The sequence below is a fragment of the Papaver somniferum genome, unplaced genomic scaffold (genome assembly GCF_003573695.1).
Source record: "Papaver somniferum cultivar HN1 unplaced genomic scaffold, ASM357369v1 unplaced-scaffold_135, whole genome shotgun sequence".
NCBI classification, from domain to species: domain Eukaryota; kingdom Viridiplantae; phylum Streptophyta; class Magnoliopsida; order Ranunculales; family Papaveraceae; genus Papaver; species Papaver somniferum.
In genome coordinates, this window is record NW_020622713.1 from 10,728,548 (window position 1) to 10,739,858 (window position 11,311).

The 11,311-nt window shown below is 36.3% G+C and overlaps 2 long non-coding RNA genes across 3 annotated transcripts; both read left to right on the forward strand.

Moving 5' to 3' along the window:
* The first annotated feature begins 208 nt into the window (after window positions 1–208).
* On the forward strand, window positions 209–1,316 carry LOC113333913. Its single transcript, XR_003352426.1, has 3 exons — window positions 209–337; window positions 837–1,073; window positions 1,243–1,316. It is a non-coding gene; the product is annotated as an uncharacterized LOC113333913 (long non-coding RNA).
* Window positions 1,317–2,556: 1,240 nt separating this feature from the next.
* LOC113333950 lies at window positions 2,557–3,237 on the forward strand. Of its 2 annotated transcripts, none has more exons than XR_003352456.1 (3): window positions 2,557–2,611; window positions 2,717–2,779; window positions 2,894–3,237. It is a non-coding gene; the product is annotated as an uncharacterized LOC113333950 (long non-coding RNA). The 2 variants fall into 2 exon arrangements; XR_003352455.1 differs by having other exon boundaries at window positions 2,557–2,604; window positions 2,894–3,129.
* Window positions 3,238–11,311: the final 8,074 nt, after the last annotated feature.

Here is an 11,311-nt window from a genome sequence, read left to right on the forward strand (position 1 = left end):
ATAAATTAGAAGATGGGTGTTGTTGGTATGATATGTTGAGTTAATGGGTCTGACGGATTTGAGATGCTGAGATGAATTCAGGTGGAAGAAAAGCGGATCTGGTGAATTTAGGGTTCAAGAGCAGCAAATAAAATGTATGGAGGATTCTGCTGATAATCGAGTATTCTGTGATTGTGTTGTAGAGATGGGCATTACACGGAATCACTAAGTTAGGTATTCAGAGTAATTACGGTGGTTGTATTAGTGGAATTGATTAGGTGGAATTGATTATAGAAAAGAAGGAATTGAGAGCATCACCTTCATCATCCGAGCAGCTGCCATCACTTCCAGTTTCCAGGTATTATATCTCTCCCTCTGTTGAAAATCCATTTTCTAACCCTAAAAATAAGATTGGGCTTGTTGATAAAATTGTGATTGTTTTTTGGTGTTATAAGTTGATTGGAAAGTATGGCCATAACAGTGTTGTCAAGCTAATTTTTGGTTGAGTTTTGACAATGCAATGTGAATTCTATACTTAAATATGTTATTTTATTAATTGAATCAGATGATACACCATACTTGTTTGATGAAATGCCTTAATGGGAATTTTCTGTTTTTCTGTCATAAATGATACTGTATCTTAGTTTACTCTTTGATGTCCATGTGCATTAATATTTTCAAGTATGTTAAGTGGGAAAAGGGGTTCGTTAGTATGTCAATAGAGTATACAGAAGTAAAAGAATGATCGAATGATACAAGTTAGTATTCTTGAGATCACCATTGGCATATACGGAGAATTAAAATTTGTTTGTCCTTTCCAAATAAATTGATTGCATTCTTTTTTTATTGGTACCAAGTAATATTGTGCAATCGATTCGGAGAATGGAGATGGGATTGTGATGGGAAGAAAAGAATGGTTGATTGCGAGATTTAAGAAGGAGAAGTTTCAAGGAGAACAAGAAATTGCAGTCGATTGACTGAGTGTTGCTTTCAGGTTGCCGTGAAGAAGAAAGTGGAGATGATATTGACTGCATTGTAATCAATTCCTTCTTTTGTCCATTGACCACGACACGACAAGATCTTTCGATTCTAAGGTAAATCTCTTGTTGTTCTTAAGAATTAGTCTTATCTAATTTCTTCTTCTTTTTCTTACTTTTCTGTAACTTGTTATTCAATTACAGGATTCATAATATTTTGGGGGTATCTATAGGGTTAAATGTTTTTACAGGGTTTCTTATTTAATTCATTGATTTATTATTACAGGTAAGATGGACAGGTCTCTTGGAAATCTCGGAACCTTTTCTACAATAAAAGCTGCTATTAAGAAATATGTGCTTCTTCTGTGTAGACATATTTCTAAAATTCATGAATCCAGGAGGACTTACAAGTTGATTTAGGCATACTTAGGGTATATCTCTTGCTTCCTTTTAAATTTTGAGACTACTTTGATATGATACTGACTGATTATCTTGTCTGCATCTCACTTTTAGGATCTTCGATCTAAACTGGAGGAATTCTTCAATGCACAAATGGCTTACTTGTGCGGATAGAATAGAAATCATGGTAACTCAGACTCCAGTCTTCACTTTTATTTTTCTTCTCTCTTTTATGTTGGTTTGCCTACTTTTCTGAATTGTTGAGCTTACAACAGATGCTCGGTAAGCTTCACAGTTTCTTAAACAAAGATATTCCAGAAAACATGATTGTGAGGATTTCACATGGCTACATATAGTTCCCAATTCTCAAAGGCTGTGGCTCATGAAAACATGACTGCGAGGCAACGACAATTAAGAAAAAGGAATTTAGGTAACTCACTCTGTCTCTCTCTTTCTCTTAGTTCTTTATTACTAATTTCAACTTGTAGTTGATTCTTCCTGCCAATCTTACATGCTCAAGAGTTACGACAACAATGCCACTCAGTCTTAGTTACATAACCACTTCTAGGACAATGATACTGCCAAGGGAGCTAGTGTTTATTTGTGCAATGATGTTGTGCTTATTTCAGTATGGGTGAAGAAGATGTGTTTGACCTTTACTGTTTTGTTGTAGGAAGACTCGTGGAGATGAGGAACGAATGGCAGCCGTTGCAGCTTACATGAAGCTTAATTGGCAGGGCCTTCAGAAGAAGGTTGTCTTTGTTACTGTTATTACATATCTCAACACCTTCCATCGCACATGGTGAGTTCCTTATTCTTATTAGTGTGAATTAGTACATATGTTGCTTTCACGTTATCAGATCAATCATTCAAACTTGCCTTTCAAATGAGTGAATCATTTTATCAGAAGAATATTTTAGACCATGCCTTTGATGTAAAAAATGGAATCAGTTTATTCATAATACGAACGAACCATAGTTTGCTTGAGGATGATCTGTGAGCTTATACAATCATTCTTTTTTTGTTTCAGGTTCAACACTGGTGTCAACCAATGCTACTGCCCTTCGGACGAGGTTGCCAAGAGGGCGTTGGTTGATGGCCTAGAGTCTTCCCAGATTCGCGTGTTTGGTTTTCCCGTCAGGCCCTCGTTTTTTCGGCTGTAAAGAAAACTGCAAGAGCTCTCGGCGAAGCACTATTCAGTGAACTTGGTAAACCAATTGGACAGATCACCATGGAAAGTCCAGTAAAGGTAATAGGTAATTCACTTGTTCTGCATATCTAACTAGTGGGATTGTTTTTTGATAAAATCAATTTTAGATGCTTTTACTGGAGTCAATAACAGTTTTCTTTGTTCACCACAGATCAGATGATTCGAGACCCAAATGGAGAAATGGATGGGTGCTTGTGACTGCATTATAACCAAAGTATGGAGACACATTTCTTCTTATTAGTATTTTCCTGGAAACCCATTGGTTACTTTATCCATCTTTACTTGCATTGTCTTGTGTTTTAGTTCTTATGATTATTATTTTTTGTAGGCTGGACTTGGAACAATTGCGGAGGCCTTGATAAGGGGCCTTCCAATCATGAAGCAATGGCTAGGCAGTTGTATTGCAGGCTCTGGTGTTGTGTTGGTGCAGTCGGTGTGTCCAAGGGCTAGAAAGGTTTTACTAAAACAAAAGTGTTGTTAGATTTTTAATTTTTTTTGGTGTTGAAGTTCTGTAAAACTGATCTTATGTAGTAACAAACAACAGATCTTGTCTTTTTTTTAAGAAATGATGTAAATGATCTATGTGATATCATAAAACTTGATTCAGTTTTTAATTTGGTTCATAATTTGTTTTAGTATCAATTTTAATTTTAATTTTAATTTTAATTTCAATTTGGGATTATCTAAATTGAAATCGTCCAGATACTTCCGGCACCGGCAAAAAGTTTGGTAGCTCAAAAATATAAGCAACCAACTTCAGGTATTTCACTTGCTCTATTATTATGGTTGGTCTATCTATGAAGCGATCGGCGTTTCACTTGCTCTATTATGGTTGGTCTATCTATGAAGTGATGAACGTTTTACTTGCTGTATTTTGGTTGGTCTAGATTCAAAGCGATCACTATTTTGCTTGCTCTAGGGAGGTCGGTTTAGCCATGAAGCAATTAAGAAAAAAGACGCTACATGATAGTTGCTTGATTACTAAAGCAATTGCCTAACTGCTCTAGACTTGTAGAAATCCCACCTTTAGCAACTCGAGAGCGAGAACCAAATTAAGTCGCTTTAAGGGTTAGAGCGACTCAATATGGGCTTTTCCAACCAAAAATGCCTGGTCGCTTAATCCAACTTTTCTTGTAGTGTTCGTTTCAATCTAAAATGAAAGACCTCGCTTGAACTGTTGTTATCCTCTATGAAGGAAGAGTGGTTTCTAATAATCCCTTTACAAGTTGAGAATCCCTTTACAAGTTGAGACCAATAACACTGAATTGTGTTCAAACAACCTTCGATCTGCATAGCATGAATCTTTGAGAAACGGAAATGACCAGCTAAGCTGGGTGCCCTTTCCCTTTCCATTTTTTTTCTTTCTTTCTGACCTTTATATTAAAAAAGGTTTTTTCTTCTTAAATAATTTGGCTCAAGCAATCAAATCTAGTCCATCTCGGCCGAGGCGGGATTCTTGTGATAAAATTGACCGGAATTGACTCGTCTCATACGTATTGGTTTGACTCGGTCAAGATATGTAGACCAGGTTGAAGACAAACTCAAATAAAAAACCTAAGACCTAGTGATTGATCCGAAATGCAAATCCGCAAAATTTGATCGACCATACAAGACTAGAATTTTTGAAACTCAAATCTGGATTACCAAGATATTTGCGCTTTGTATTCAGAACTCGTTTATTAGCTAAAGTAGGAAGTTGAATGACTTAAAATATAAATTATATAATTTAGTTCAATATGTACGGTCATAAATTTCTACTTGTGTTTCAAAATTTGCTTCATGGACCAAAACTTATCCCGTGATCTAAAGATTTCCAGTTTTATTGTAGTTTTGTTACGATAGTTCATAATTTGTCAAGCGATTTGTAATTTGCTTCTTAATCAAAAGCATATCCTAACCGAAATTATATACTTGGAAAGCTTCAAAATTTATCTATTCCGAGTGACCTAAAATTTATATGGAAATTCAAAATTTATATCTATAATGTAAAATATGATTCATGGCTTAAAATAAAGGGTAACTTCGTACGAATAGGGCCTCTATGTTATGGTGTAACCAGAGTGTAATTAGCTTTTTGGCTATTATTTAGAACCCTATTACTGGGACTGAACCCAATTTTGGCTTTGGGGGCTTAATTACTTTGGATAGGTAAATCACGAATAGGGGGGGGGGAGATCTGATTGAAAAGTCAGATTTACCCTTTACTAATAAATCAGTTTTAAAGTCAAAACTTTATATAATCAAATCCTAATCCTAAATTAAAACCAAAAATCAAAACTATTTCATTTTCTCTATTCTTTTTCGTAAAAGTTGTGATGGTTCAGAGAGGGACGGGCTTTTTTGGTATTGCTCTTCTATGGACGTGCCTTTTCGTATTACCGAAATAAGGAACTCTATACCGAATGGGGTTAAAATAAATACCATAATGACCCTAAGTCCTTTTGTTGTATTGGACAACGAAAATATTATCGGTAATGTTTTCGTTAAGGCATATCGATCTTTCTTCGTATGAACCGGGGAGCAAATCAATATTCCATACGGGATAAAGTTCTGTACAATCGGTAATACGAAGAATGATAAGTACAACCCGTATCTGTTATTATCGCTCGTATTACCGATGATAAGTTTGCGCAGACCGAGGGGTTCTGTGAAGCTCTGGAAACAGAAGGATAAGTTTGTGACAGTGTCCATTATTATGAAGGGGTCATCCGAATCACCATCATAGACTATCCCACACTAATTATCATTCTCACAAACTTCATCTCCATCATCACCATCCTCCCTATCCTCATCCTTAAAATCCTGAGCTTCTTCTTCATACAACCAACTTACATAAACGATCAACAAGATCAAGCCTAGTTCAGAAGTATAAGAAAAACAAAAAGTCTATTGTCAAGGTGGAGAAATCAAGCAGAGAAATCAGAGGTTTATTGTCATTGATCAAAAAGTCTGTTTGGAAGTAGAAGAAAAACAACACTAGTTGTCTTGGAGACAGCTGGAGCAAGCATCAAGGTGGTTGGATGAGTTGCAGTGATGTAGTAATATTTGCAAAGGTCTGTAATTCTTAGTCGTGGTTAGTGGGGTCGTCCAAGTACTTCTTAGTTTCTAGCGTCACTAAGTTGTGGTGTTTTGTTTCCTTCTGATTTATCGCTGACATAGGCAAAATGGAACCTCTTGGGTTGGGTTGTAATTCCTTGCGTTATCCTCTCCTGTAAAGGAGAACCTACACCATCACCATGCCTCTTTAATTCAGAGTTATAACCAATGTAAATCCGGTACAGGAGCTTGACATAATCTAAAGATGTTATAGTGTACGGGTCCTCGATATATAAGAGCAAGAAACGTCTTCTAACAACGAAGTACATGCCATTACCTAACCATGCGTGAAGAGAAAGGAGTTCCATGTTATGGGGAATCTTGTTCAATTATGAATTTCCTTGAAAAATCCTGTTACATTATGGGATTGTTATCGAACCTGTCTCTCTAACTGTTTCTGTAACCTCCTTTATGAGCTGTCATTGTTGTGCTGCCAGTTACACGTGTATTTTTCTGTATGGTTAATACTGTGTGGTTGGTAATGTCTGTACTGAGAGGTTATATAAACTCTCAGGTCTGGCAAAAGCAAGAGGAGGATGAATTGAAAGAGAAAGGAAAGAAAAATGAGCATCCAAATTGAAGAAGATGAATTGAGAGAGAAAGAGACACGCAGAGAGAGTGAGACGAAGTGATTTAAGTCATTTAAAATGAGGAATTCTTATCGAAAATGCCTATTTTCTTTCCACATTAGTTAGGGTTCTTGTTATAGTGAAAAACTAGCCACAGAGTTACATTAATATTTATTACGCAAAAACAGGTCATTTGCGGTCAAGTTAATACTACATAATGAAAAACAGCACGTAAAATGAAGAAAAATTTACAGACCTTTTTACCCTGGCATGTATATATTTTTCAATGGATTCCTTTTAGTATGTGATGTCTTAACAATGCAAGTTCCACCTCCACAAAGGCACTGCCTAGAAGGAATATCAGATTGATAGTCAAAGAAATTTCGCCGAGGAAGATCTGGTGGGTCTCTTGTGTTCATTTGTCTATCGGGTATCGTCTCACAAAAACTATAAACATATTATATTCAATGCAATGCAAGTTACATCATCAACTGGGTAATGATACGTTGAGGTAGTAGTGCTAGGATAAATAAACTGCTATGTAAACAAGCAATGCAAGGCACCCTATTTCCTTTAGAAAGGCCATGATTTTGCATGTTGCGATGTAAACATACTAGTTAAGGTAGTGGTGCTAGGATAAATAACAGTTGTCTATCTTTACCCAGGTAATGATACGATGGGATGTAGGAAAAAAGTCTAAAACTGGATGTCATGCTTAATGACAAAAAAAATAGTCGTCATGCTGAATGACAACAAAAATATTGTCGATATTTACTATGTTTTTATTGTCATTGAGCATGACAACCTGGTCTTGGATTTTTTCTGCAGTCCATCTGCTTATGGTTGTAATTCTATCTAGTGTGATAGGAACATTTACCGTGTACCTTATAGCATGCTAAGGTAATCTCTAAGTTCATCAAATTTTTTCTCTTAACCTAGTTTTTCTTCGATCAATTCAGAGATGGTTTTGGTGGACAAAAAAGGGAGTCCAGAAAGGCCTCTATTTGAAGAAGTCTTGGATTTGAGGTTTGGGTATTAAAAACCCTTAAAAATTCAACTTTGCTCTCCTCGGTAGACTTGCGTGTGGGCTTATTGATAACCCAAGCCAATTATTGGTGTAAAATCCTGAATATTTCTCTAACCAAGTAACCATGATCCTCTGTAAATAAAGAAGAGAACTGTCAAGTCTTGGGTCCAGCCTATCATCTGTAAAGGCCTTGAAGTTATTGAATATAACCACTGCTGGGAAATTGGGAATAGGAATAACATTAAGGTCCGATCAGATAGATGTTTTCCTGATGCCACTATACCAGAAACCAGTTAGGTGCCATTGTAGACCATAACCTTAAAAGTTGCAGATCTTATTAATCAACAAGGTAAGTGGAACTGCACTCTTCTTAGCTCTATGTTTAATAATGAGTCTTTGAAAAAAATCTGAATGCTTGTGCCCTTCTCCAGTCAGAATGGTGTGAATTCCAGAAAATGGATAAAAACTAGAGATGGAACTGTTTCTGTTAAATCTTATAACTTCCTGTGCTGTATGGGATCTCCTTGTTATTCCTGGAATTAAGATTTTTTTTTCTTTGTGGAAAGTCATTTCTGGCTGGTGTACATATCTCAATCAATATCAACTGTCCTTTCTTTATGTGATTTTTTTATCTGGTAAAAGTATTAACCACCTGTTTCTTGAGTGTGTTTTTAAGCCTCATGTAAAAGTATTAGATTTTGAATCAGAACGTTTAACTTGTCCTCCTGCTGAGCAATTTCCTAATGTGTATGAAGATTCTGTTTTGAAAGGTCATATTGTGGCTCAAATGTTCAACTCAACTGATAGTAGCTGTAGCATGAGCATTACTCTAAGAGTGCGTGATCACATCATTGAAGAAGTTCAGCCTTGCTTCTTCTCTTGGAGGGCAGCAGTGTGACTCTCACCAGAAATTAAGTTTCAAGAACTTGGATGGATCAGCAGAAAATGGGTATGTAAAACTTGGAATCGATGGCTAGTCTGAACTCAGGAAACTCTGATGAAGATTTGTTTATAATTCCATCAGGTGGCAAAGAAAATTAGCAGCAGGGACATACATCGAGTACCTTGGACCCTGCTAAGGTAGTCCCTAATTCCATCAAATTCGTTCTCCTGCGTAACCTAGTTTCTCTTCAATTTATTTACAGTCATCATATTTCTCTTTCAGATCACCTAAATTACATTTTAATACCCATAATTCTAGTTATTTCCAGTATCTAATTTATTTTAATTGTATCCATATCCTGCCAGACTCAATATCTCTTGCTCTGCCCTTGTATGACTCGTAAAATTATGTTGCTCCCTCTCATGCATGCTTGATTGCTATCCTTAACTTTCGTTCTTTTCTCATTATATTCTCTTCCTATTTGCATCTTCTATTCTTGTGTGTATTCCAGGATCTTAGATATCAGTTAAAGCAAAAAATCACCTTAGACAATGGAAACTCATAATTTATAAAAGGATTGAGTTGTTATTCTATCAGGTGGAAAATCTGGAGTTTCTGTAGCCATTTAAGATTGTAAAGGACACTTGTTGAATGCACATTTCTTTAACTTAGTTATGGTTCCCTTGGCTCTAATCTTAGTGTTAGTCGATGGGATTTCCTTGATGATTGTCATGTTCATTCTAGTCCCACTGCCATCACTGTGGACATGAATCTCATTCTGCGTATTCCAAAAAAAGAATGTGAAACTTCTGCCACTTCAAGTAGTCAATCTTATATGTAAACCTGCATTCAAATTTCCCTGGTCTGCCTTTTGTATGGACGCAAACCGGAGAACTGGTGTGGAAAACATTCAAGAAAGTTTTTCAGGATGGTTGGACAATTCTCGATACAGCTGTAACAAACAGGTAGACTTAAATTCCCTCAGAAGAAGATGGGCAAAAATGGAAGTATGAGAAAATTGTTGAACCCTATAAATAAAGTGGCCTTGGGTGTTAGGTTTTACAAACCATAACAATAATTATTATTCTCGTTAGTTAGGTTTAAGTATGAAGCTGCAGATCATCAACAGAAGGAGAGATGTGGGAGTTTTTCTTGAGGGTTCGTTTGTTGCCCCTCTCCTTCACATCTGCAGCTGATGATTCTAAACTTCTATAGAAATCAAACAATCCTCCTCTCTTCTTCTTCTTTCTCTCTATCTATGCTTCAAAAAAAAAATCGAGGCAGTGATGATTCAAAAAGAAACAACTTCCTGTTGGAAATTCTTATAATTTTGAAGTTGGACTATATTTTCGGAGATATACGAGCATAGTGGTGTTGCTCGTATAGAGCTCCTAAAACTCTAGTAGTGAAGGTGGAAGCAAGGATTTGTAACTTCGAATTTTCTCTTCTATTGAATTTAATCTTCTTGCTTGCTTACGAATGGTGTACAACATGCCTATTTACAGGCTTCATATTACTTCATTCTAGTTGTATCTAGAGTTTTCTAAATGAAAACTAATTTGACCTACTTGACTTTCTCTAGAATATCCTAATAGACATTTAGACTAGGACATCTTTTTGACTAACATTTCTAACTTAGCCAAGTCTCGAAGGACTTTGGCTCCTCTAGTACATTCTAGAATACTTGTTAAATACATTTCTCTATATTTTTCTAGATCATTCTAGACAATTACAAATTAGATGTTCCAACACCCCCTATTAATTTGTAATTGGCTAAGCGTCCAATTTGTTCTTCACCCAATCTCTTGATAGCTCTTGGCTTCTCTTGCTCGTAGTGTATTCATTTCGGACTTGTCGTCACATTGAAACCAGCTCGCCTTCGTAGTGTCTCCATATCTTGTTTTAGATCTTCTTTGTTGACCTGGCATTTTCGCAGCCTGTTCCTTGTATATTCAGAGCCTCTGTCTTGTGCCAATTATCTCCTTCTCCTTCACGGTTTAGACCGAACTTGACAGTCTTAAATTCAGAGGCTTTGCCTTCTGTTGATATTCCTCTCCTTTCACGAAACTTGACCATCGTAGGTTCAGAGGTTCCGCCCACTCAACTTTATAAGTAGAATATTTTTACAGGATGACTCTCATTTTTTCCATCTCTGTTATTTGAGGAGGCATTTCTTTGATGCTCTTCCCTCAAATTTTCTTTAGAAATGCACTCTTTGGTGCATCTCCTGCGAGGATGGAAACTTCTCTTCTTATTTTTGTTATTTATTTTTCTTTAATGGAAGGAGGTGAAACTTATACATTTCTTACTTGCATTTTATGTTATATGGAGACTTATCATTTCTAGGAACTACTTCAACTTCACGAGCTGCTATGTTCTTTTCATATTTTTCTAAACTTAGAATTGGGTGATAACTAGATTCTATTGGGGGTTGTAAAATAAGTAGTGAACTTGGATAGTTGAGACGTACCTTGCGTCTTCTATTGTGCGGAATTATCACCTTCAGCTTGTAGCGGAAACTTTAGCGCCCATTGGATCGAACCCGCTCTGATACCATGTTGGAAATTCTTATAATTTTGAAGTTGGACTATATTTTCGGAGATATACGAGCATAGTGGTGTTGCTCGTATAGAGCTCCTAAAACTCTAGTAGTGAAGGTGGAAGCAAGGATTTGTAACTTCGAATTTTCTCTTCTATTGAATTTAATCTTCTTGCTTGCTTACGAATGGTGTACAACATGCCTATTTACAGGCTTCATATTACTTCACTCTAGTTGTATCTAGAGTTTTCTAAATGAAAACTAATTTGACCTACTTGACTTTCTCTAGAATACCCTAATAGACATTTAGACTAGGACATCTTTTTGACTAACATTTCTAACTTAGCCAAGTCTCGAAGGACTTTGGCTCCTCTAGTACATTCTAGAATACTTGTTAATTACATTTCTCTATATTTTTCTAGATCATTCTAGACAATTACAAATTAGATGTTCCAACTCTTCCTATGGGGGTTGTCAGACAAAGATTGAATCGATCTAACTCTCCACCGAAAATCTTGGCTAGGCAACTTGGATGGTCATTTTTGAATAGATCTAATCATCTTTTCAATTTCAATTTTGGTAACCTTTCTGCAGCCAAGAGGAGAGGAAATTGGTGCATCCTCACATGTCTG